At 44.8% G+C, this 23,210-nt stretch overlaps 1 protein-coding gene across 5 annotated transcripts in view; it reads left to right on the top strand.

Annotated features, from left to right (window-relative positions):
• Positions 1–23,210, top strand: part of DENND4B (DENN domain containing 4B) — a 2,051,633-nt gene that overhangs the window by 381,363 nt on the left and 1,647,060 nt on the right. The gene's annotated exons all lie outside the window — the stretch shown is intronic.

Here is a 23,210-nt window from a genome sequence, read left to right as displayed (position 1 = left end):
GGAAGCATATTACTAAATAAATAAAGACAAGACACCCTAGGAGTTTATTTAGAGCTTTATTAAATGTGTATGAGCTGTGCTGCGTCTGTCAGCTGCAGCCCGGCATGAAAAAATAGCCCCAGGCAGGCCGCGTGCGTGGAGTGGCCTCGGTGAATGAAAACGCCTGCGCCCGGGGCTGCGATTGTGGGGTGGTCCCCGAGCGAGAGTGTGCTCTGGGACGCAGTGGCCGGGCCGGTGGTGCCTGCAGGCAATCTGCTCTTCCTGGGGCCAGACTGGGAGAGCGGGAGAAAGCAAACTCAGCTAGAGCCCCAGCCTCAACGTCCTAAGTGGCCCGGGGCTCAGCGCGATGTGCGCTGGCTGGGTGTGACTCTGCCCAGGTGGGTAGAGTCTAACGTGGCCTTTCCCCACCTGAGAAACACGCCACGAAGGAAATACATCAAAGTGCTCCCAAAGCCCTTTGTGCAAACCATCACGGAGGAGAGGAGCGCTGTATAGATTTAAAGGGCTCCCACCCATCTCATGAGGACTGCGGCTTCGAAAACCCTAACAATTAACAGGGCAGCCATAGCCACCGTGGTGCCACCCGTGGCAGAGCGTGACAGACAGGATCCAGGACTGACCTGATGACGAGGACAAAAAGGTACTGTGTGTTGGGTGACATGTTATGTGACCATGATGACTACGAAAGGAACATTTTTGAGTTAGAGCAGGCTGCAGCTGCTAATGGCTTTAAGAGTCTGTAAAGCACACAATCGGTTGTGATGAAGTGGGAGATTGGGGAAGAAAGGATCTTGCCCACAGGGAGTGTGCATAGAAACTTGCTTTAAGTTCGTTCATTGGTGGGTTTGTGCAAAGAGTAGCTATTACTATGATAAATGCTTTATTAAACCATGAAGGGGTGAATTAAATTGGGGCAAGGGGCTGATTAGAAGAAATGGGATGTGTTTGCTTGTTTTAAAGGTTTACAAGGTTTTTTTTTTAAATAAAAAAGCCCACAAGGCCACCACAACACCTCCCCAGTTTACTGTGCCCTATGAACATCTGGAACTCAGCACTGTGGCCCGTCTCCTGAGTTACTAGCACCCCACCAGAGCAGCTGGTCTGGGATGGTGGGGTGGTGCCAGTGAGGTCCGTCTCTGTCTCTGAGTATTTCTTTAACACTGTGCTCGCCTTGGCTAGGGAAAAAACAAGGGGCTACATCTGCCCCTTTTCTTCACGCAGGTGGTCTCTCAACGAGGGATGCCCCAATTCTTTAAGTGTTGGTACAGACTGACTTTCGGTGGCAGATTGCATCAGCACTTGCATTTTTTAAGTTCGAAGTATGGAAGCATCCTGGCATTTGATCATTGTGTTTTTCGTTTGTTTGTGCATATATTAAGAATACATGCTTCGAGACCCTCTAAGCTGCGCTTGGGCAGAGGCCGACTTAAGGAGTGGCGAAGTCTGCAGAAAAGGACAGGGCCCTGGTGTTTGGCCTTCTTGCAGGAACCCTATGCCCTCTTAGTCCTTTGTCTCTCTGTCCCCTACCTTGTTAACCAAAGGTCGGAAGCTGCATGCCACTTACTGGTTTAACATATCAATGTGAAAACAAGTCAACAACAACGGCCTAGCAGAATTTCAGAGTACTTGACATGTAACCGGAGAGCATACACTATTGTTATAAGAAATCGCTGTTTTGCTAATTTAACAGTTTATCACCTATTTTGTAAAGGTGAAGTATGTCTTTTTGGCCTAGTATCTCACCTCTCAAATAGTTTGTGGCATATCAGTGGAGTGTAATATTATGTAAAACGTTTTTTCTTTTTTATTACATTTGACAGTGTACTGTGGCGTTCAGGACAAATGCATTATTAATCCACGAAACGCCTGCTAATAATTTTTCAGCTATGCTTTCATTGTCTGTTGTGCCCTTCACCCCTTTTAAAGTAATTGTGAATGTACTTTTTGCCTAGTATATTATTTCTATATAGATTTCTTATATTTTGTCACATTGATTTATTGTGCGATTTGGTGCTTTGCATGTCCTCTTTGTTGAACACTGTGCATTAATTTCGGTGCTCGAAGCCAACTATGTAGAAAGCATTGTACGTTTGTTGTAAACCTAAACCGAGGAACCAGGAACACAATGGTCAAACCCCATCTTCCCCCTTGGACAAATCATTGTAGGACCACTGTTCATTATTTTCATTTCTGCCCAAAACAACTATTCAGTTCAGGGTGTGGTATATGAAGAGTCTCACGCACAAATGTTTTTATGGAACATTGATTTGCTTCTGTATAGTGCAAAGAAGCCATATATATATCTTGTAATTTACAAATGAGTCATACCATCCATAGTGATAATAGGATCCACTATTACCATGCACACTAAAAGCAGAGTTGTCTTTTAGCTCACTTGTGAGAATGGCACTTTGAGTCATGGCTCCTCCTCACAGAAAAGTGAAATAGTATATGGCATGTGTTATTTTAAACCTCTGTATTTATAAATACTCTTCCATTTGGTGCTGGGGTCTGTTAGAGGTTTGTCCACAGCCCTTTGGTGAGGGGTGTGAAGAGACCTACACTTGGAGTGAGGGCAGGGTGTCCACCAAGGTAGACTAAAACTCTTTCAATGTGTAACATAGCAGAGCAATCGGGCATCTTACTTTTGTGCTAACCCATCTCCTCCTAAGTGCAATTAGTTCCATACACATAACTCAACAAAACACACCACACATAATATACTATTAAACTATTACTATTCATAATGTAAGGTGTCGGTCAGAGGCTGTTCTTGTTACAAAAGTGATGGATTTGAGGGACGTCAAGGATCTGCAATGTTACTAATTAATATCTGTTTTAACCCATCTAGTACTGAGGTTGATGAGTAGTAAATAATACTGAAAATGTGTTGATTGACTGGGAGAGAGAGAATATGGGTAGTCCCATTTTTCTAAGTGGGGATTTTAACTGTACCTGCTCCGCATTTTGCTTTTGAAGAATTTGAAGCTTGTAGGAGCATAATTAGTAAAAATTCCTTAGGCGGTAGGTGTAACTGTGGGAGGATATGGTCTCAATTTCTCTTCAGATGGGGGTTTATGCAAACTAATATGCTGGTTGAAGGATTAATCGACCTGGTTTAGTGCAATATCTTCAACAATTGATTATATCTTCCTAAAAAACATTGGTTGTGATGATGTGAGTTGTCTGAAGATAGTAACGACTGGACTGATTGATCATGTTATGCTCCAACTATCTCTATTAGGGGAAGTTGGGATGTTAGTAAATGTTTGGGAACAAAGAAATTAGTTGTGTGAGGGTCTAGTAATAGGGTGGCACAATTTTGTCACAATTTTGATCTGGCAAATCGCGGCCTACAAAAGTGGTGCACTAATTCGGCGGAAGCATTGAAAAATAGAAAGTCTCACCCTAGGGAGTTTCCAGCACTGTTGGCTAGATTGGGTAGACCTTTGGTTGCTAAAGTGGCCGTTCCTAGGAAAACCTTTATTCAATTGAATAGAAATTACTTTGATTAAGAAATGAGAATGAAAACATTTGAATTAAGAAGCTCTATTAAGAGGCTGCGCAAAGGTTCTGATCTCTCTTGAGCAGAGACAGGGAAAAGGGTTTTAAAATAAAGCACAGAAATTGGAATAGGTTTCGTAGAATTCAAAAATATATTGGCAGAAATCAAGAATTTATGGCCTATATAGTTAAGAAAGACACGCATTCTATCTGGTGGTCATTGAATAATAAAAGTGACATTCAGCTTCACGCCGAATTATGTTGTGTTTCTGAAAAGGCTTTGGTAGACTATTATACTGATAAATTTAAGAGTAGCAATAATAACCTAACCAAGTTATCTGAAGTTGAAGGCAATGGGGCACCCATTTGGCACTAGAAGTTTGACCGATCCGTGTGGTCGGCGTTAAAAAGCGGATCATTATCTAGCAGAAGCTTGTTTGCACTTTTCTGTGACTTATAGGATTTTACTTGTTATTAGATTAATTTAAAAAAAAGTTTGTAATATTTAAAAAATCTGCAATTTGATTGAGTTCTTTACATTGCTATATTTGAGTGCTGACCTTAATTCTGGAAGCGATAGCCCACTTGAAGTAGTAGACTTATTGCTGAGGGACGGAACATGCTCCTGCATTAGTATTCTATAGTATGTGTGGGAAAACTACACTGCCCAGGTCTCGGGTGCTCGCGTGCCGTTTCTGATGCGCTCAAAGGCGCTGAAGCCTATAACTGGCCCGCGCCAGCCTGTTATTGGCATGTTATAGGCCTGTTAGCGGCCGGATTGTGGCGTGCAGCGTAGAGCTCTGCCCGTTGTTATACGGATTGGACACTTTACCAGAATTTGAGGAACTTTGGGTATTGTACGTCTTTGGTTGGAACTGTGAAAGCGAAAGTACAATGATGGTATATACTTATGCAGAATTAAAGGATTTGGGGGCAGAGGGAGGGTTTCTTTTCTTACGCACATTGGATAAAGTTAGGAATTTGGGTATTGAGAGGATGAAGAATACTGGAAGTGCACCCATAACACAGAACAATAATGTAAAAATGTTCAGGGCAGCTCTACTGAACGTTAGATCAGCAGTTAAGCATGCTATAGAGATACATGATTTCATCCAATCCCAGGAATTGGATTGTATCTTTTTGACAGAAACGTGGTTTAATGATACATCACGGGCCATGTATCATCTATTGATTCCACAAGGCTACGCTATACAAATCATAAATAGAACTGGAAAAAGAGGGTGCGAAATAGCGGTTATTAATCGAGCACCGCTAAGGCTATCCCATTTGAAATCATTAGAGTGCGATGAATCCACCCAGATAGGGCATGAATGTATTCAGTGTACCCCAACCAGAGCTATAAATATTCTGTTTGGATATCGCCCACCAGGTCCTGCAAGAACATTTCTGGATAACTCGGATCTGTTTCTTGCAGATACGGCTAGTAAGCATAAGAAACTGCTTTCTGTGAGATTTCATCATCTGGGCGGAAGATATGACTTATTAATGGGGATTCTGGAGACTCACAAAATAATCTCTAGTAACCTCACCGTCGCACTGTCGGGGTCACTGCCTTGATGTATTGTTGTACAGAGGGGATATCATAAACTTCCTGGATACGCTACCAGTATCATGGACAGATCATTATGCCCGATTGTTTAATGTAGTACTGTCTGAGAAAACACCTGAGGCGCATGATCACTGTACGATTAGTCAGTTCCCTAAGTGTAAAGACTTATTAAAGATTTTGAGGGAGGAATTAAAGCAAGCCTTTGCCCAAATTGATAACTCATTGCCGTGTGAAGAGCTTTTTAACAAAGGCACAGAGATCATGGATAGGCTGTGTAAAGAATCGGCCCCTTTCCAACAAAGTAGGCCTGGGAAAGTGGCTAACTCGTGGTTCTCGCAAGATCTCGCTAAAAAAAGGAGACAGTTGAGATCCCTGGAAAAAAACAGAGGAAAAGGCATACAGGTAATAATCAAGAGCTGATCAAGATCACCCAAAGAGAGTATAGAAAGGTTATTTTCGAGGCCAAATCAAAATTCATGGTAGGGGAGATTGGGAAAGCAATTAACAGGCCTTGCAAACTATACTCTGTGATCTCACATCTTGTGGAACTTAGTGTGCGTTAGCTGCACCAGAAACCTCTCAGCTACAGGTAGATGCTTTTTAACAACTATTTTATGGAAAAAATAGATCTGATTAGAGAAAAGATTGCTCAAGCCACACTGACAGATCCACAGGAACAATCACAGGTGGGTTAGGCTATTACCTCACATAGTACAAAGGTTCAGAAACCATTCGTATTTACCTAAGTGTCGGCAGATAGGATATGTTCTTTACTTTCTAACCTAAAAGCCGCAAATGTTCTATTTGTAATGCCATCTTCAGTAGACAAACGAGTAGCCACGGATATTGCCCCCTTTATAACAAAGTTTGTGAACAGATCTCTAACCCCAGGTATAGTGCCAGTAAACTTGAACCAGGTATAGTGGTTACCCCATTGCTAAAAAAAAAAAAAAAAAAATTTAGATCCCAAGAATCTCCAGAACTATAGACCAGTGGCAGGATTACCAAGGCCGTCAAAATTCTGGAGAAAATGGTCACATCTCAGCTACAGGAATATGTGGAACAGGAGAACCTATTGGATCCCTTACAATCAGGATTTCGTCCAGGATTTGCGACAGAGACGGCAATATTGACAGTCTGGGACGATCTCGTGGAAACGGCGGATCAGAGGGACATGTCTTTGTTGATTATGTTGGACCCATCTGCCGCATTTGATACGGTAGATCATGAGATTCTGTTGAAGCGGCTAAGGGAGGTGGGAAAGGTTTCAGGACAAGCCCTTCAATGGTCTGAGTAATTTCTAACTGGAAGGGAACAAAGGGTTTAGCTCAGAGCTCTCCTGTTGGACTCCTTTTTTTTACAAAAGTGTGGGGTTCCAAAGGGGTCTTCACGTTCTCCTCTACTTTTTAATCTATATGTTAAACCTCTTATGGACATTTTGAGGAAACACTGCATCAAATTTCATTCCTATGCGGATGATACTCGGGTGTTCCTGAAAGTAGATAGATCAGAGGAGACCTTTTGAGTTAGTGGACCAGTGCCTAAAAGAGGTACAGGCTTGGATGTGTGCTAATCAGCTGTTGCTGTATGCCAGCAAAGCAGAGGTTGTGTTATTCGCCTCAAAACACCATTTGCAAAATACCAAGCAGGCGCTGTCACACTGTTTTCTGGGTTCACAGTTGGACTTTGCCCAAAAAGTTAAAAATCTGGGCTGTGTGTGGGAAGACAACATGGGATGTGGAGCTCGGGTTAGCGCAAAGGTGCAGTCAATGTTTTAAACCTTAGGAATGGTGAGACAAATGTTGCAGTTCATAGCGAACGTGGATAGAGCAACAGTCGTGGGGACCCTTGTTAACTCACGACTGGATTATGGCAATGCTCTGCTGTCAGGAATACCAGTATTTCAGATGCAGAGATTGCAAGTGGCCCAAAACGCAGCAGTCAGGCTGGTGTTTAGGTTGGCAAAATCTTCCCCCATTTCCAATCTAAGAAGATCTATACACTGGCTGGCTGTGAGAGAGCACATAGATTTTAAAGTTCTGTCTTGTCTTCAAATGTTTGAATAAAATAGCCCCAAGTTATCTATCGGACAAAATTAGGAGCTATATCCCTTGCCGCCAATTACGTTCATGCGACAGGAATCTGCTGCACGTACCGCGGTCTAAATACGTAAGTAAAGGGGATCACAGATTTGGTGTTTATGGACCAAGACTCTAGAAAATGCTCCCAGCTATCATCCGAGACATGAAAACACTCACTGCATTTGGCAAGGCTGTGAACACTTACTTGTTCAATTAAGGAATATGGACGGTCAGTTACTGGTTTGTGCAAAGATTATCTGATCGTATATCATCAGTATGAATGCAGATTTATTATTACTTGTTCCATCGGCGCCCAGTCACGAATAAGTTTGTCCGGGGCGCGCTTATAAATGATTCAAAATCAAACCAATCGGATATTGAGGGTGTAATTCGCAATCTCAGTAATTCAAGAGCTGGTGGTCCTGATGGTTTGGCCAATGGAATCTATGGGACTGACCCCTTGCTATGGTCTGAGATGGGCGTTGACTGTTCTACCTCTTGGAAAAGATCTATTCTAATAACATTTTTAAAAAGGGCAGGAGAGATGATCCATCAGGTTATTGCCACATATCTCTGACCGATTCTTCTTCCAAGATATTTGCTACCCTAGTACTTGAAGAGCCTGCGGCTTGGGCTGCAAAAGTTCAGCGATTCAACCCGCTTCAAACGGGTTTTAAGAAATGGGTAGTAACTATATTTAGTGGCTTGGCATTGTCTACCTGTATGTCTGATATTGGAGGTAATTTTGAACGGTCTCCCAATGTGGTTGCGATAGACCTATCATCAACATTTGATAATGTCAACATTGAGTCATTATGGCAGAAATTAATATCCTGGGTAATAGATCGAGGCTTACTGTGGATGATAAAATTACTCTATACGGATAACTCAGCAAGTGTTAGGCTGAATATGCTTGGAGAGCTTTCAAGGGATATTAGTTCAGTCAAGGGAGTGCGTCAGGGGTGCGTTCTTGCCCCCACTCTTTTTAACCTTTACTTAGCAGACCTGTGGGAAGAAACCAAGACCTGGAGAGGGTATCCACCGAAGTGGTCTGGGTTGAACCTTAACTGCATCGCATATGCGGAGGACCTTATTCTGTTGGATTACACTCCTGCAGGTCTGCAACGTTCGCTGCTGGGTGTTAAATCCTACTTATGTACTAATCAGCAGCAAATTAATTTGCCAAAATCTTATTTAATGACCTGTAGTACGCGTAGGAATGATAAAAGATAGGTGTGGAAGCTGAACAACAAGAAGATAAATAAAGTAGATTCGTTGTACTATATAGGATTTGTATTGTTAGTAAAAAAACAGCTGGAAAGATATAAATTAAGAATGGAGGAAAATAATCGATCATGCCTCTCGCTGATGATATCAGTGAAAGGTAAACTCTATGCTTATTCACTGATTCCCTTGATTGAATTTTACAGGCTAACTGTGTCTGCCACTGTATTGTATGGCTGTGAATTAATGAATACTCCTACGTCCCGTCCCCTTTCCTCCATACTTGTGGGACATTCCATCCTTCGGGACGAGACCGAAGCCCTTTTGTAAAAAGCATAAAAAATGTCAAATTTTTGTCCTTTTTATTTTTACGCGGGGTACCGCATGTGGCCGTAACCTTGCCCTCCTGAGCTCCGCCCGCGCACCTCCTTTCAGTCCTTTTCTCCACGCGGTCGGGGCTGGATGCACTAGCATCACTGGGAATGTTTATTTTTATTCCCTTTGTCCTTCCTTCCTGCTCCGGTTCCTCGTCATCTAGTCCTCGTAGTGTATGCCGGAGCGTCTGAGATTCGTGTCCTGTTCTTCATGCGAACGTTGCTTCGCAAGGGCGGATCCCCACTCTTTGCTTGGAGTGTCTAGGCCTGGAACTCTGCTTGGATTCGTGCTTCTATTGCAATTCCCTCTCTGTCCGGCCACTCCGTCTTCTTCGGTGGTAGGAAGTGTTTCAGCTCGGTCCTCCACCTCATTTCCAGCTTTTCATCGATGAAAAGAAGAAACGCCCAGTAAATTCTCTACTTTTTAGGGCAACCCGGCTAGGGGACTCTTTCCCGGGGTCTTCCAGGTACGGGAGGGCCTCATGTAGCTTTGTCACCAGGGGTTCCCCTCAGGTGCCTCAAGGGCCTAGTAGGCGCACCGGAGTGTTCTCCGAGGGTTCCTGCAGAAGATCTGCCAAAACCGGACGCTGTTCCGAGGTTCACCATTTGGGTGGTTAAGTTCAGCCCAGTTTGTCTGGGGCTCGCCCTGAGGTCTACCATTTCTGAAGCTCTCGACACTGATACTGGGGTACACCCTGGGGTCTCAGTTTCTGGAGCTTTTCATACCGAGTCACGGCAAGAGGCCCCTCTTGAGGGAGCTACATGTCCCGTGTTAAAACGAGAGGTTCCCTTTCTTGGGCCAAGAGTCAGCACCAACGGAACCGAGGTATCCTCTTTGAAGGTCTTGTCTGTGAGGTTCATCCCTCAACTGTCCCACGCTCGGGCTCGTGGTGGTACCAGTTCTGTCGAGGGGACAAAGAGGGTGGTCACGGACCATATTCTCTCCACTGCCGGTTCTGCCGAGGTTCCTCCACTGGAGGCTAATTCTGGGGCAGTTGCTAAGATGTCCCTTGTGTCAAGGCTAAGGTGTTACTGAAGTCTCCCGACTCCCCTGAGGAGACAATTGCTTCATCTCCAAATGTGACGCAGTTTTCATGAGGTGTCGACAAAATGGATCCCAACCCCATGGTTTGCGGTGGCCATTTTGGATATCTCCCTTACACCAACTTTCAAGGCGTCTGGTGCTGGGAGCATTCCTTTTGGGGCTGAACAGCCTTTTCCACGCTATGTGGACAATAAAAATCTGTTCCTCCCTTCATTCGACTGGCGTGCTCGGACACCGCTGCCTCATACAGTCTCGCTCCCTCCTGCTTCCGCTCCACTGATCTATTTGGATCTAGCCGGTGTTGGGCCCTCCTGGCAACCACCCTCATTGCGTTCATGGGGGTGTGCCCCTCACAAGCTCCCTCTTCCTGTACCACCGCCAAAACCTTTGGCTGAGGAAGTTTTTTGGGAAGTTTCAGTTGCTCATGCGCTCTGACCCTATGAAGGCATATTTCAAATGGCTTTTCAGGGAAATGTACCCTGATCCTCCAGGCCCACCTCCTGTCCCGGCTGCTCCAACGCAGGTCCTGATGGTGCCACTTCCTACACCGCTCCTCCATCTCTCCCTCCTCTGCCCCCGTTGTCTCCTATAGATAATACACCGGGACAAGACTTTAAAACCTGAGGCGGTATGCGTTGTGGACCAGTCTTCTGTTCCTGTCTCGTTGTATGAGCCTCAAGCGGATCAGGATAGCGATGAGCAGCCCTGCTCGGTGAGAGCATTCCATGACCGCGTCCTGGATATGATGGCCCTCCTTGATAGTCCAGTACCTCAGGCCCCCACTCCTCAGGAGGGGGGTGCTTTCTGGAGCCTTTACCCTGTCACCTCAGGAGTGCACCGGCCTGTTCCTCCAGAAGGACGTCTTGGCTGAGGTCCGTAACGTATGGGATAAACCCCACACCGGTCTACACCTCAACAAGAGAATTGACGCTCGATACAAGCTTCACTCGTCTGAGGAGATAGCCTTATCGGCTTTTGCGCTCCGCTCCCTTTCTCAACAGTGGTGGCAGCGGCCACCCTCCAGTCCAAGCTGGCCTCTGCATCTTCAACGGCAACGGCCCAAATCCTATCCAAACAGGATAAACTTCTGGACGCCTTGGGCAAGAAAATATTTGCCAATTCGGCGCTCCAACTTCGTTCTGGCAGCAGCCAATCTGAGGCTGTGGAAAGAGTTAGCCGACTTCCACGAGTGTATTCCTGCGGATAGGCTAGATGACTTTAAAGCCGGTTTATCGGACGCCAGAGTGTTGGCACAGGATCTACTGGAAGCTGCCGCACACCTTGTAGATACCTCGGCTTGAAGCCTTATGGTCTGGCCTGACACCTCCTGCCAGGCGTGGCTCCACGCGACAATGTTTTCAAAGGAAGTGCAAGACAAAGTACTGGACCTTCCTTTTGATGGCAAGAAATTGTTTCATTCTTCTACAGACGAGGAACTCACAAAAACAAAAGCGCGTACCCAAACCACTACATTTTTATCGGTAATGGCGAAAGATCCAGCTAAGGCCCCTTATACAGAGGTTCAGGGGTTTTCAGGATCGCTGTGCGCGCCAAACTGAAGCTCCAGTTGGTGGGACCTACCGAAAGCAACAGCGGCAAGGTGGTCGGTTTTTCTCTTGGCCATCAGCCTCTTCTCCAGGAACAGGTAGTCTCCCTGCTGAGACATCCTCAAAATTATATTTTTTGTCGGTTGCACGAGACTCTGATGGGAGGACGAATCTCGTCTCATCTGGAGACGTGGAAGACCACCACGAAGACCATTTGGTTTTGTCCATCGCTCGGGCGGGCTTTTGCTTGCCCCTACCCCACCCTTCAACCCTCCCTTCCAACAGATTGGGTCGCCCTCCCTCAGAGCTGAGGTACAGAAACTTCTAGACCTCGGAGCGGTGGAGCCTGTTCCCCCTCAGGGACCAAGGGGAAAACTTCTACTCCCGTCTGTTCAGTGCCCAAACCCAACCAGGCTGCCTGCGCTCTATCCTCGATCTTTCCCAGTTCAAGCTTTCTCTTCCCCAAGAGAAATTCAAGATGATCGCGCCTCGCCAAATAAAGTCCTCTCTTCGAAAGGGCGGCTGGCTCAGTGTTGTGGAGCTTCAGGACGCTTACATGCACATCCTGATATGGAGGCCGCATCGGAAATATCTGCGGTTCTCCCAGGGTGGGGAACACTTCCAGTTCTGTGTGCTCCCTTTTGGTCTCCGCTCGGTGCCGCTTGTCTTTACGAAGATATCGGTCAGCTCAGCTTTCCTCCGGCTACAGGGCGTTCATGTATATCCATATTTGGACGACTGGCTTCTGCACAGTCCTTGCCCACAAACAGCATTGAGCAATCTCCAGTCTCTCCTCCAGCTCCTATTTGACCATGGGCTGTCGGTGAACTGGCGGAAATCTTCCATGACGGTCTCTCAAGACCTGATTTTCCTGGGTTTCCATTGGAATACGATCAGTACCAAGGTTTTCCTAACGACGGACAGGATTGCGGACCTATCAGCCATGTGTCGGCTCTTCCTCCAGTCTTCGCACATGATGGCTTTGTGGTTCCAGAGACTTCTGGGCCCCATGGCTTCTTGCATGCTAGCTCTTCCTCTTGCACGTCTGAAAATGAGGTGTACCCAGATGCTCTTTGTCTCATGCTTTGGACCCGGATTCCAAGATAATTGCAGTTCTGTCCTCTGAGGGCAGATCTACAATGGTGGTCTTTAACCGACAACCTTTCTGTGGGGGCCTCCTTCCAGGAGCCCTGCCCACAAGTGACGGTTACCACAGACTCCTCCCTTCTGGGGTAGAGCACAACGCTGTCACTTCGAGGAATTCGACATTTGGACACCTCAGGACAGGCAGTTTCATATCAATTATCTGGAACTCCTGGCTGTTTCTCTAGCGCTCAAAGCTTTTCAACCGTCCATCATGAACAAGTTTGTCTGTTTTCGCGAGGACAATTTTGTGGCGATGTTTTACATCAACAAGCAGGATGGCACCAAGTCACCCCTCCTTGTGGACCTAGCCATACAGATTTGGGAATGGGCCATCCAGCACAACATTTGGCTCCTGGCTGTACACATTCGGGTCACTTCAATGTAACTGCAGACTCACTGAACCGCCAGTCGGCAGCCAGCTACGAGTGGGAATTGAACACAGATGTTATCTCAACCATTTTTTACCCGTGGGGCACTCTAGAAGTGGACCTCTTTGCGACCTTTACAAACAGGAAACTTCCTCGGTATGCATCCAGAGACGGTCTCAGAGTGCCCTCCCTGGGAGACGCTCTCGAGATTCCATGGCACAACATGAAGGCTTATACCTTTCCTCCACTGCCTCTGATTCATCGGGCACTCTGCAAGCTCGGGAATGCATCAAATTGCACTCTCCTCCTCATAGCTCCTTGGTGGCCAGCCAGATTCTGGTTTTCGCAACTTCAGCATCTGTCGATTCTTCCTCCGATCAGATTGCCATTGATTCCCAACCTGCTTCACCAGTGCGACCACCAGATGTGGCACCCCACCCCACAATCGTTCAGCTTGGCGGCCTGGTGCCTGAATTCAGATCTTTAGTGCAGTTTAATCTGTTCGAGGACAATATGTGCATTATCCAAGCGGCCAGAAGACCTTCTACGAGGGCTCAATATAGGAGCAAATGGCTCTGTTTTTTCCGCTGGTGCTTAGATAAACAGCTTGACCCCAGGCACGCTACGGTGGACACTGTTCTTTCATTCATGTCTCACCTCACCGCTTCAGGCATTCATGTCTTGTCTTGCAGGACCTACTTATCTGCTATTGCGGCCTACCTGTCTACTGACAGTTGTTCCTTTTCTCTGACTAATCCGGTCATTAAAAACCATTTTGCGGGTCTTCTGCATCTTTTCCCGCCGGTACGTACTCCTCAACCCAAGTGGGATTTGAATGTGGTAATCACCGCTTTGTGCCATAAACCATTTGAACCTATGGCCACTACCGATCTCAAATATCTTTCGTGGAACCATTCAAACTCCTTACCTGTCTTTTTTTTCCCAGCCCAGCATCGGATGCCGAGAGAGTCTTGCACAACCTGGACGTCAGGTGAGCCTTAAAGTTTTATCTCGACAGAACGAGTGAACTCCGGGCCTCTTCACAACTCTGTCACATTCGGGGACCCTAAAGGGAAAGTGGCATCCAAGGTAACTATCTCTCAATGGATTGCCTGCTGCATTTATGAAGCCTATACCATTCAGGGCCTTCAACCTCCAAAAGGCATCCATGCCCATCTTGTACGTGGCAAAGCGGCTGCTCTTGCCTTCCAAAAGTATTTTCCTTGGGAAACCATCGCCAAGGCGGCTACGTTGGCTTCCCCATCAGATTTTTGTAAACACTTCTGCTTGGACCTAAGCTCCAGGACTGATGCCCAGTTTGGCCAGGCTTTCCTTAAGAATTTATTTCAGTAAGGGGTTTTTTACATCCACCCGAAATTGCTCTGGTGCATTCTTGGGAATCTCCCACAAGTATGGAGGAAGGGACGGGATGTAGGAGTCTAATAAAGTTTCTCACCGTAGTGACTACCTTACTCCATAGTCCCCTTTCCTCCATACGCCCGCACGCTCTCCCCTCTAAAAAGTATCCTCTATTATTGCTGAAATGGTCTCAGACCTGGTGATAGAAAATGACTGAAGGGCGATGTGCTGGGCAAAGCTCAGGAGGGTGGGGTTACGGGCACGTGCGGTACCCCGCTTAAAAATAAATATTATGCTTTTTTACAAAAGTGGTCCCGTCCCGAAGGACTGAATGTCCCACAAGTATGGAGGAACGGGGGACTATGGACTAGGAGTAAGGTAATCACTATGGTGAGTAACTTTATTATTTTAGAAATGGGAAATTCCTGGATGTACTGGAAGGAAATATTTTGAAACAGGTTTTGGATATCCCGACTTCTGTCCCAATTAGCGTCATCAGGGTAGAATTGGCACTGGTGTCCTGGTGGTCGTTCTATATTAAGCCTTGGTTATTATCTTAATGACCAATTGGTAATGGGGTCAAATCCCTTTTTGAAAAAGTTCATGAAGCGATGTGAATAATTTTGTGTTATGAATGATCTGAATGGTTCGGAATCTGATGAAGTGCTGAAAAATTAAATAAAATATTGGGACAGATCGATATATATCTAGGATTTTCTACCTACCTCCAAAGGTTTTAAAAATATATCTTGGGTAATTTCCATTTTATATGTTTTGTGATTGGTATTTTAAGTTTAGACTGAATTGTCTACCAACTCTTAAAGAGATTGGTCCTAAATTAGGTCTTCCAAAGGAGCTTCGAGGATGTAGATTGTATGGCACTGATTCCCCAGAGACTCTTTACCTTCTTGTGATGCATTATTGTCCGTTATTAATTAATCAAAGAATTTTAAGCTTGGGATCATTCATCCACTCTAGCTCTTCTGTACTAACAAAGTCTAACTCTCTCTTATTCTAGCATTGGTCAAATGTTTCATGGAAATATTTCTAGAATTGAAAAAGGTTACAGTTGAAGGAGAACAAGACCTAAAACAAATGTGATATATAATTATTAATGATTCTTTTTCATGAAATTAATTAATTTTTAATATTGATATGATTGATAGCTGTTTTAGTGTTTTAATTGGAGCATATTGGATATCTTTTTTTTCTTATACTTTGAATCATTTTATTTCTATTTGTATTTCTATGTTGTCTTTCCATTACATTGTGTAATTGTACCATGTGTACTGAAAACACAAATGCAAAAATAAAATAATATATACTATTAACCCCTCGGTGAAAGGAGAGTAAACACCAATGTAAAAATAGAAGTTATGTACGATTGGCCTAGGATTGTGAACTCCCTACACAGATCATTGGAGTACAGCGATCAAGGGTCATGAGTTTGTCAAACTAAAATCCTGAGTTTAAACTCAAGTGGATATGCAAACATAATTAAAAGTAAAGAAATTTTGGGAAGCTATACTATAATTTGTAAGAAACACTTATGTTGGATGCACCCCTAATGGACGGGTACAAAGTCTGCGTGACCCACGCATTACGCGGATTGAAGGGCTGTCCTTATGGGGATTGCTAACAGCTGTGAAGCGTAATCGGGGTATTACCATGACTCATTCAAACCACAGGACCCGATATGTTGGTGACAATATTATCCTGGGTTGAGCAACCAGTGAATTTACGGTGAAATTGTCTATTGTTTAACATGTATTTTAACCCAAGCAGTGTGGTTTTAGATGAGTTTTTAGCAGACCTTTCATATTTAATGCTTGGTGGGACTCCTGACGAAGGCGCATCTACCATTGTAGTTGGTGATTTTAATTCAGAATGTTTGAGTAACGAGTGGTACCTGACAAGATTGACGATTTCAAACAAAAAGAGGTCGAATGGCCTGCAGGCATTGCATGAAATAGCTGCTTGGGATTTAATTCCCCTCAACGGTTTAACCCAGAGAGATGTTCCCAATTTTTCTTGCCATAATGGCCAGTGCCGATCGACCCTGGACTATATTTTTGTTTCTTTGGACCTTTAAGGGAAGGGCGCTGTCTTGGAGATTGTCGAATTAACCTCAAGTGATCACTCTATGGAGATTTACGTTGCCCCAATAGTGACCCATGGCTCTCTGGCTGTACCTAACTGAAGGTCATAACCAATCCCAGAGATCATAGTGTCAGATGGTGCTATGAAATGGCCAATTTTTTTAACAATCTGACTAAGTTAAAGTACACGAGTAACCAAAACATTTTATGTGACCCCTTAGATTTTGCACCTATCGTTTACTGTCTACAAGAACAATGGCAAAAGGGGGCAGACCATTTATGCATAAACATGCCTTTGATCTAGAGATTTTGAATCATAAAAAGGCTTTACGTAAGAATGTAAGAGCAGCGCAAAATAAAAGACCAGGCCCTTCTGTAGAGATTCGGATTATGAAATCGATCTATCTTTACACACTGGCTGAGGGGCCATACATTCTTAATGCAGATAAATGAAGCATAGAGAATATTGTGTTGCCTATGAAAGTGGGTACAAGTTTTTCACATGATCGTCACAGTTGTTGTGACTCTTTAAATTGGATGTTGGAGGATATAATTATTTTGATAAATCGTTGCAAAAAATCAAACTTGCCTGGTCCTGACGGTTTTTCAGTAATGACGCTAAAATCAGATGTTGTCATATGGGCAAAAATTCTCTCTGCTTAGTTTAAGATTTGAACTTGCCAAAAAGTTCAAACTTCTTGGAAACTGGCAACAGTGATTTTGGTCTTTAAGGGGGGGGGGTAGGTTTTCTCCTCTTAATTATAGACCCATCTCATTGTTGGATGCTACAAATAACATTTTTGCAAAAATGTTGCTAAATGAGACCCAGAATTGGGCCTCGAAATCTGTCTATTTGGATCCTTAACAGTCAGGATTCAAGAAGGCCTACATTCTTTCGTGGTCTCGCAGTTGCAAAACCAAGTGAGGGTGCAGAATAAGTCCTTGTATCTTGCCTTTTTATATGTGAGCAAGGCTTTCGATTGTGTAAATTTGGCAATTTTGTGGGAAGAGCTTTTCAATTGTGGTTGCCTAGTCCCCCTGATTGGCATCTTGGTGGTCATGCATAATGAGACTAAAATTAGGGTCAGATTTGACACTGAGGGGTCCTGTTAACAATGGATTAATACAAATCTGGGACTGCACCAAGGTTGTGTTTTGCCACCCTTTTTGTTTAATTTCTATATAAAGGACGTGGGTTTTTGTTAGGGCCAAAAACGTATTAACCCTCCACATCTAGGTTAGACAGTAACCCAGTACTTGAACTATGCAGACAATACTATCATCTTCGATCTTACTCAGATTGGGCTACAACGGGCTCTAGGTGGAATTAAGGTAAGGAGTATTTACTTAGTCTAGAGCTCAAAATTAATATTTCAAAGTCAGAAATTCTGATTATGAATAAAGGCAAATCTAAATGGAAATCCTTTAAATGGAGTATCTCATCTGAGGTTTTGGAGGTAGTAGATGAATTCAAGTACTTGGGTAGTTTTATCTATTCAGCTAAATCTAAGAGGTTATCGTACTCTTTTGGCGAATTGTTTTGGGCCTTGCGGCTACTTTCCCCATTCAATAGATTCGCGTAGAATTCGGCCTGACATCTCTTAAAGCTATTATCCTGCAACAAAGAGGCCTCCTTCCATTGAAGGAATTCTGTCATCCAGTCAGTCAGATGTTAAAAATTCTAGGGACTAATATTATACAGCTACATAAAACTAAGGCCCATAACAAGTATGATGGGATGTTCATTGATTTATATACCGATTTAAAATGGTCAGTTAATCGATCTTGTTGTGGACGATATAATACCATCAAGACAGCCTTCAAGAGGTGCCTTCAGAAAAGAGATTGGGTAGATAATTTCAATTACATGAGAGGATTGCAAAATTTCCATTATCTTGAGGGAATTGTTCATACCTACCTCTTTCCACAGAGTTATTTGATATGTTGTCCCAGTCCATTGTTACGTAGGTTTCGCCTCTTGATGAAGACAAATCAATTGCCAATGAGAGCCACATATGGCACACAGTGGCAATTATCGGCAGACCAACGCTATTGTCGAGTTTGTAAAAACATGTCGAATTTGGAGACAGTTCGACACATTCTTACTGCGTGTCCTTTGCTTGAACTGTTGCACTCAACTATGTACGGGCGATATGTTTATCAACTAATTTTCATAGCCACGATACATTTTTGGCATTTCTGCCTAAATTTGCCGTCAGAATCACTGCATATTGCCATGTTTCAAGTATGGTCTGCTGCAGAATCCACGTGGAACTGTAAAATATAAATTGTACCTGGGTAACTATCTATCATCTTTTGCAGTAAGCTTCTCCTGATTTATTTCCCCATCCTTTCTGCTATGTTGGCGTATCATCCGAAGATATGAGTATGAATGCTGGTATTGATCAATATCCCGAGAACTTCCATAACATGTGATTGACATGATTTGAAATGTAACAGTATTTTGTGCCAACAGTAAGCAGGCTTTGCTTTGAAGAATTGAAGTTAGTCTTTCATTTTTATTAAACTTTATTTTTCGTTATTCGCATATAAAGCATCTACATTTGCACCGAACGGGTGCTTCCAAAAACAGTAACGACTTACAAAACATCCCTGCTCAAATACCCCCCACCCCTGACGCCCGTTTAGAACGACACACAGTTGTCTCTCAGTAACAACGATAATATCTGTTTCTTAGCACTATTACTGAGTTCTGTTGTCCCATCCCCTGAGATTAAGTCTCTGAGTCTGATGTCTCGGCGCTATTTACAGGTAGAGTATATATGGCCCCCAGATGTCTGGGGGTCGTGCATGGAGCGGTAGTGTCTTCATGAATTCGTTGTCCATATCTTGACAATATAGAATGTCTTTTTTCCAAGCTTCAGTCGTAGGTAATGGGCCTCGGCCCCAAGTCTTGGAGATTCTCCTCCGTGCCAGTACCATGAGAAGGGCTGCTAGTTTGCGAGTTGCGGGTTGTAAATGCTTGGTCAGCCAGAGTAGAGCCCCCAGTGGGAGTGGTTTCACCGTTTCCCCTATGATGTCGGCCGTTATTTGTAAGACTGTGGTCCAGAAGCGGTATACTCTGGGGCAGTTCCAAGCTAAGGGGAAGAAATCTGCATCTGCGGCGTTGCACCTTTCGCAGTGCGCTGACAGTTCTGGGTGGTGTCTGTGTTCTTTGCCTGGGGTGTAGTAGGTTTGATACACGAAGTTAAAGTGAATTAGTTTGCAGCGGGTGTTTAATGCAACCTTTTGGGTCTGATGCAGAATGTAGGCCCAGTCTTCTACAGATATTTCTTGAATAGCTGTTTCCCACTTTTGTTTCACCCGGGGGTCAATTTTTACTGTGTCGGCTAGAAGTGTTTTGTATAGTGTTGATACTAATCTTCCTTCTCCCTGGGACTGGATTACATTGTGCAGTAAGTCCCATGTTGGTGGCTGTTTGGGGACTGAGGGGAACAGCGATTGTAGAGTGTGGCGTAGTCTAAAGTATAGGAATACGTCTATTGAGGTGTTTCCACCCCGGTCTTTGGCCATCTGTGGAGTTAAAAAGGTGCCCTCTGGGAATAGATCTCCGAAGGATCGTACGTTAATTTTGTCGACCCAAATGAGGAATACTTTTTCGTTTGTGAGGGGGATGCCCGGAATAAATTTGATCGGTAATAGTGGGGAGAATCTTATTTCAACCTTGTACTTGCGGGCAATCTTTTTCCAGATCGCATACGTGGATAAGACCGTGTTGACCGTGTTGAGCGTGTTGCGAGGTACCAGAATGTGGCTGATGATGATGGCTCTTAGCAAATTGGGGGATGCAAGGGCCCGTTCCACCTGTACATGTGGGCGGATGAAATGTGTTGTGTACCAGTGGCTTAAGAAATGTGCTTGGGTAGCCCAGTAGTATTTCTCCACGTCTGGGAGTGCCAGGCCACCACTTGAGGTAGGCAGTGTCAACGTACTATATGCTACTCGTGCTGGTTTTTCCGCCCATAGCAATTCAAGTATAAGACTCTTTACCTTTTGAAGGAAGGACTTTGGGAGAAGCAGTGGCACGTTTGTGAATAAAGGAGTTTGGGGAGAATAACCATTTTGGTCAGTGAGGTTCTGCCTCATAGTGTTACCGGTAGTGATTTCCATCTGTGTACACGTTCCTGTAGAGTGTTTAGTATTGTTACATAGTTGTCTTTGTATATATTGTTATGGTTGAGGGACATGTAAATGCCTAAGTAGCGGACCTTTGTTTTCCCATGTGAAGCCGTGATCATCCGTGAACATGGTGGTGTTTGGTGTCAAAGGGAATACCACCGATTTTGAGCGGTTTGTTTTAAGTCCAGGCATTTGGCCGAACTTGATCACTTCGCGCATTATTGGGTTGAGGTTAGTTTACAGGTCGCTCACGAATAGCATCACGTGGTCAGCGTAGAGGGAGACTATTAGTCTGTGGGGGCCTAACTTGAGGCCTCTGTGCAGTTGGTTGGATCTCAGCCGCGAGGCGAGAGGTTCCATTACTAGGGCAAAGATGAGGGCTGAAAAGGGGCACCCTTGCCTAGTCCCGTGCTCTAGCTTGATGCTTGTGGATCTAGTGTTTCCCAAAGTGATGTAGGACCTCGGGTCATTGTATAGCAGAGACACTAGCCTAATAAAGAATTTCCCCAACCCCATATGTGTGAATGTTGCAAAAATGTAGGGCCATTCCACCCAATCAAACGCTTTCTCAGCATCGAGTAGTACTGCTATTGCCTGTTGTGTCGGATCAAGGGCTTCCATGACCCGAACAGCCTTCTAATGCCATATGTAGTGCTGCGTCCCAGAATAAATCCGGCCTGGTCACCGATTACTAGGGCTGGCATTAAGGGAAGTAGGCGTGATGCTCGAATTTTTGCCAGAATCCTATTGTCTAAATTAATTAGGGAGATCAGTCTGTATGATGGGCAGTCTTCTGGGGTTTTGCTTACTTTGTGGAGGACTATTACGTTGGCTTCACGCAGTGTGGGGGGGAGGCTCCCTCGTTCTATTGATTCTTCATATACGCGGAGTAGGAGAGGGGCCACGATGGCCGTGTTGGCTTTATAGAACTCTCCTGTGAGTCCGTTGGGGCCTGGCGCTTTAGTGTTTGGGAGGGATTTGATTGCTTCTAGATGTTCTTCTAGTGATATAGGGTACATTCAGAGGTTCTCTGAGCTCGCTTTCTACCCAGTACAGTTCGGCATCGTTTAATAATTCTTGTATTGCTTCTGGGCTTGTGCTGCCTTTGGAGCTGTATAGGTTCTGGTAGAAATCGTGGAATGTGTTGGCTATTTCTTCCTCCATATAGACTGGTGTTCCATGTGCATCTTTGATCCATTCTACTCTGGAGGGGGTCTTGTCGACTTTAAATAGACGAGCAAGCAGTGCGCCTGGTTTTGCCCTTCTCCGTATTGACGGATCTGGTGTTTGTGACCCAAAACTTTCAGTTCGCGTTCTGCTGTTTCTTTGAACGCCAGTAGTTCCTTTTTTAGTGCTGCTAGGGTGTGTGGCTCCAGGGTGGTGGTTATTTGAGCTCTAGTTCCTTCAAGCGCTGTTCACTGGCGGCGAGTTCTCTACGTATTAGTTTTAGCATGCCATTCTCCTTTGCCATGGATACCCCAGGTATATATGATGATATGATATGATCTGGCATTTGTAACACGCCTATACACAAGTGTTTCATAGCATTTTAATGTTTCCCATACGGTGCTACCTGAGTCCACAGAGTCTTGGTTGATTTCTAGAAATTGTTATTTCTTGACGTAACTCTTCTGCGAACACGGTGTCTGCTAGCGAACCAGGTTTGAACCTCCAGTTGAGACCAGGTGTCGTAATACCGGAAAGCGAGACCTCAAGTGTCACCATTGAGTGGTCTGAAAAGGATTGTGGAAGTATTTGGCTCGCGCCTCACGTGAATGGGACGTGGGTGGATGCGAGGATATAGTCTATCCGCGAGCTGGTGTTATGAACGGCTAAGTGGAAGGTGTATTCCCTTGCGTCTCGGTTGTATTGTCTCCACGTGTCGGCTAACTCAAACGCTTGGCAGATCTTTTACTTGGAGGCACGCCTTAGAAGGGTTCGTTCCTGTGTTTTGAGATTTGTCGATTCTGGGATCTAGTGTTGTGTTGAGGTCCGCCCCCCAGATGACAGTTGCAGTGTTGATCTTTCCCAGTTAAGCCATCACCCAGTTGAAGTTACTTAGTCCGTCGGTATTTGGAGCATATGAGTTCACCATCACCAACTCTCTCCCGGCCAGTATCCCTCTCACCAGTAAGGCTCTCCGTTCTGTGTCCCCTCTTGAGTCAATTAAGCTGAAGTTTGCCCTTTTGCCGATTAGGATTGTGACTCCTCTTGCAAAGGATGAGTAGGATGAAAAGTATCTATGGCATCCCCAGGACTTGGCCCAGTGTTGTTCCGAAGATGGGCGTAGATGGGTCTCTTGTAGTATTGCGATATTGATTTTGTGTCTGCGGAGGCATTGGAGAATTATCCTGGTTTTTGCCGGTTGGTTGCCACCGTAAATGTTCCAAATGGCGATTTTAAACAGTGTCATTGGTGTCTGGATTGATGGTTGGGAGTGGGTCTTTCCTGGACATTTGGCTGTGGCTGGGGATTGGGTACGTGTGGATGACTATCTGAGTTTGCGTTCAGCTTGATGGCCTTCCGTTGTGTGAACGTTGTGTTGCGTGGATGAGCAGTTGATGCTGTCTTTACGGGCGTCTTCGTAGAACTAACTTCCCTCCCTTGCATGGGCAACTCCCAACTGGCCCATGGTGAACCCACCCTTGTGAACGGAACTGTGAACATTGATGTGCTTGGGGCGCTAGTAGCCTTCCAAGTGGGAGAAGGGCTCCCTGTTGAACTGGAATTTTGTTTCTGAGGTGAGTGCCGGG

This window comes from Ambystoma mexicanum, chromosome 1p (genome assembly GCF_040938575.1).
Source record: "Ambystoma mexicanum isolate Mex_15411 chromosome 1p, UKY_AmexF1_1, whole genome shotgun sequence".
NCBI classification, from domain to species: Eukaryota; Metazoa; Chordata; class Amphibia; order Caudata; family Ambystomatidae; genus Ambystoma; species Ambystoma mexicanum.
This window is presented reverse-complemented; position numbering and strand designations above follow the sequence as displayed.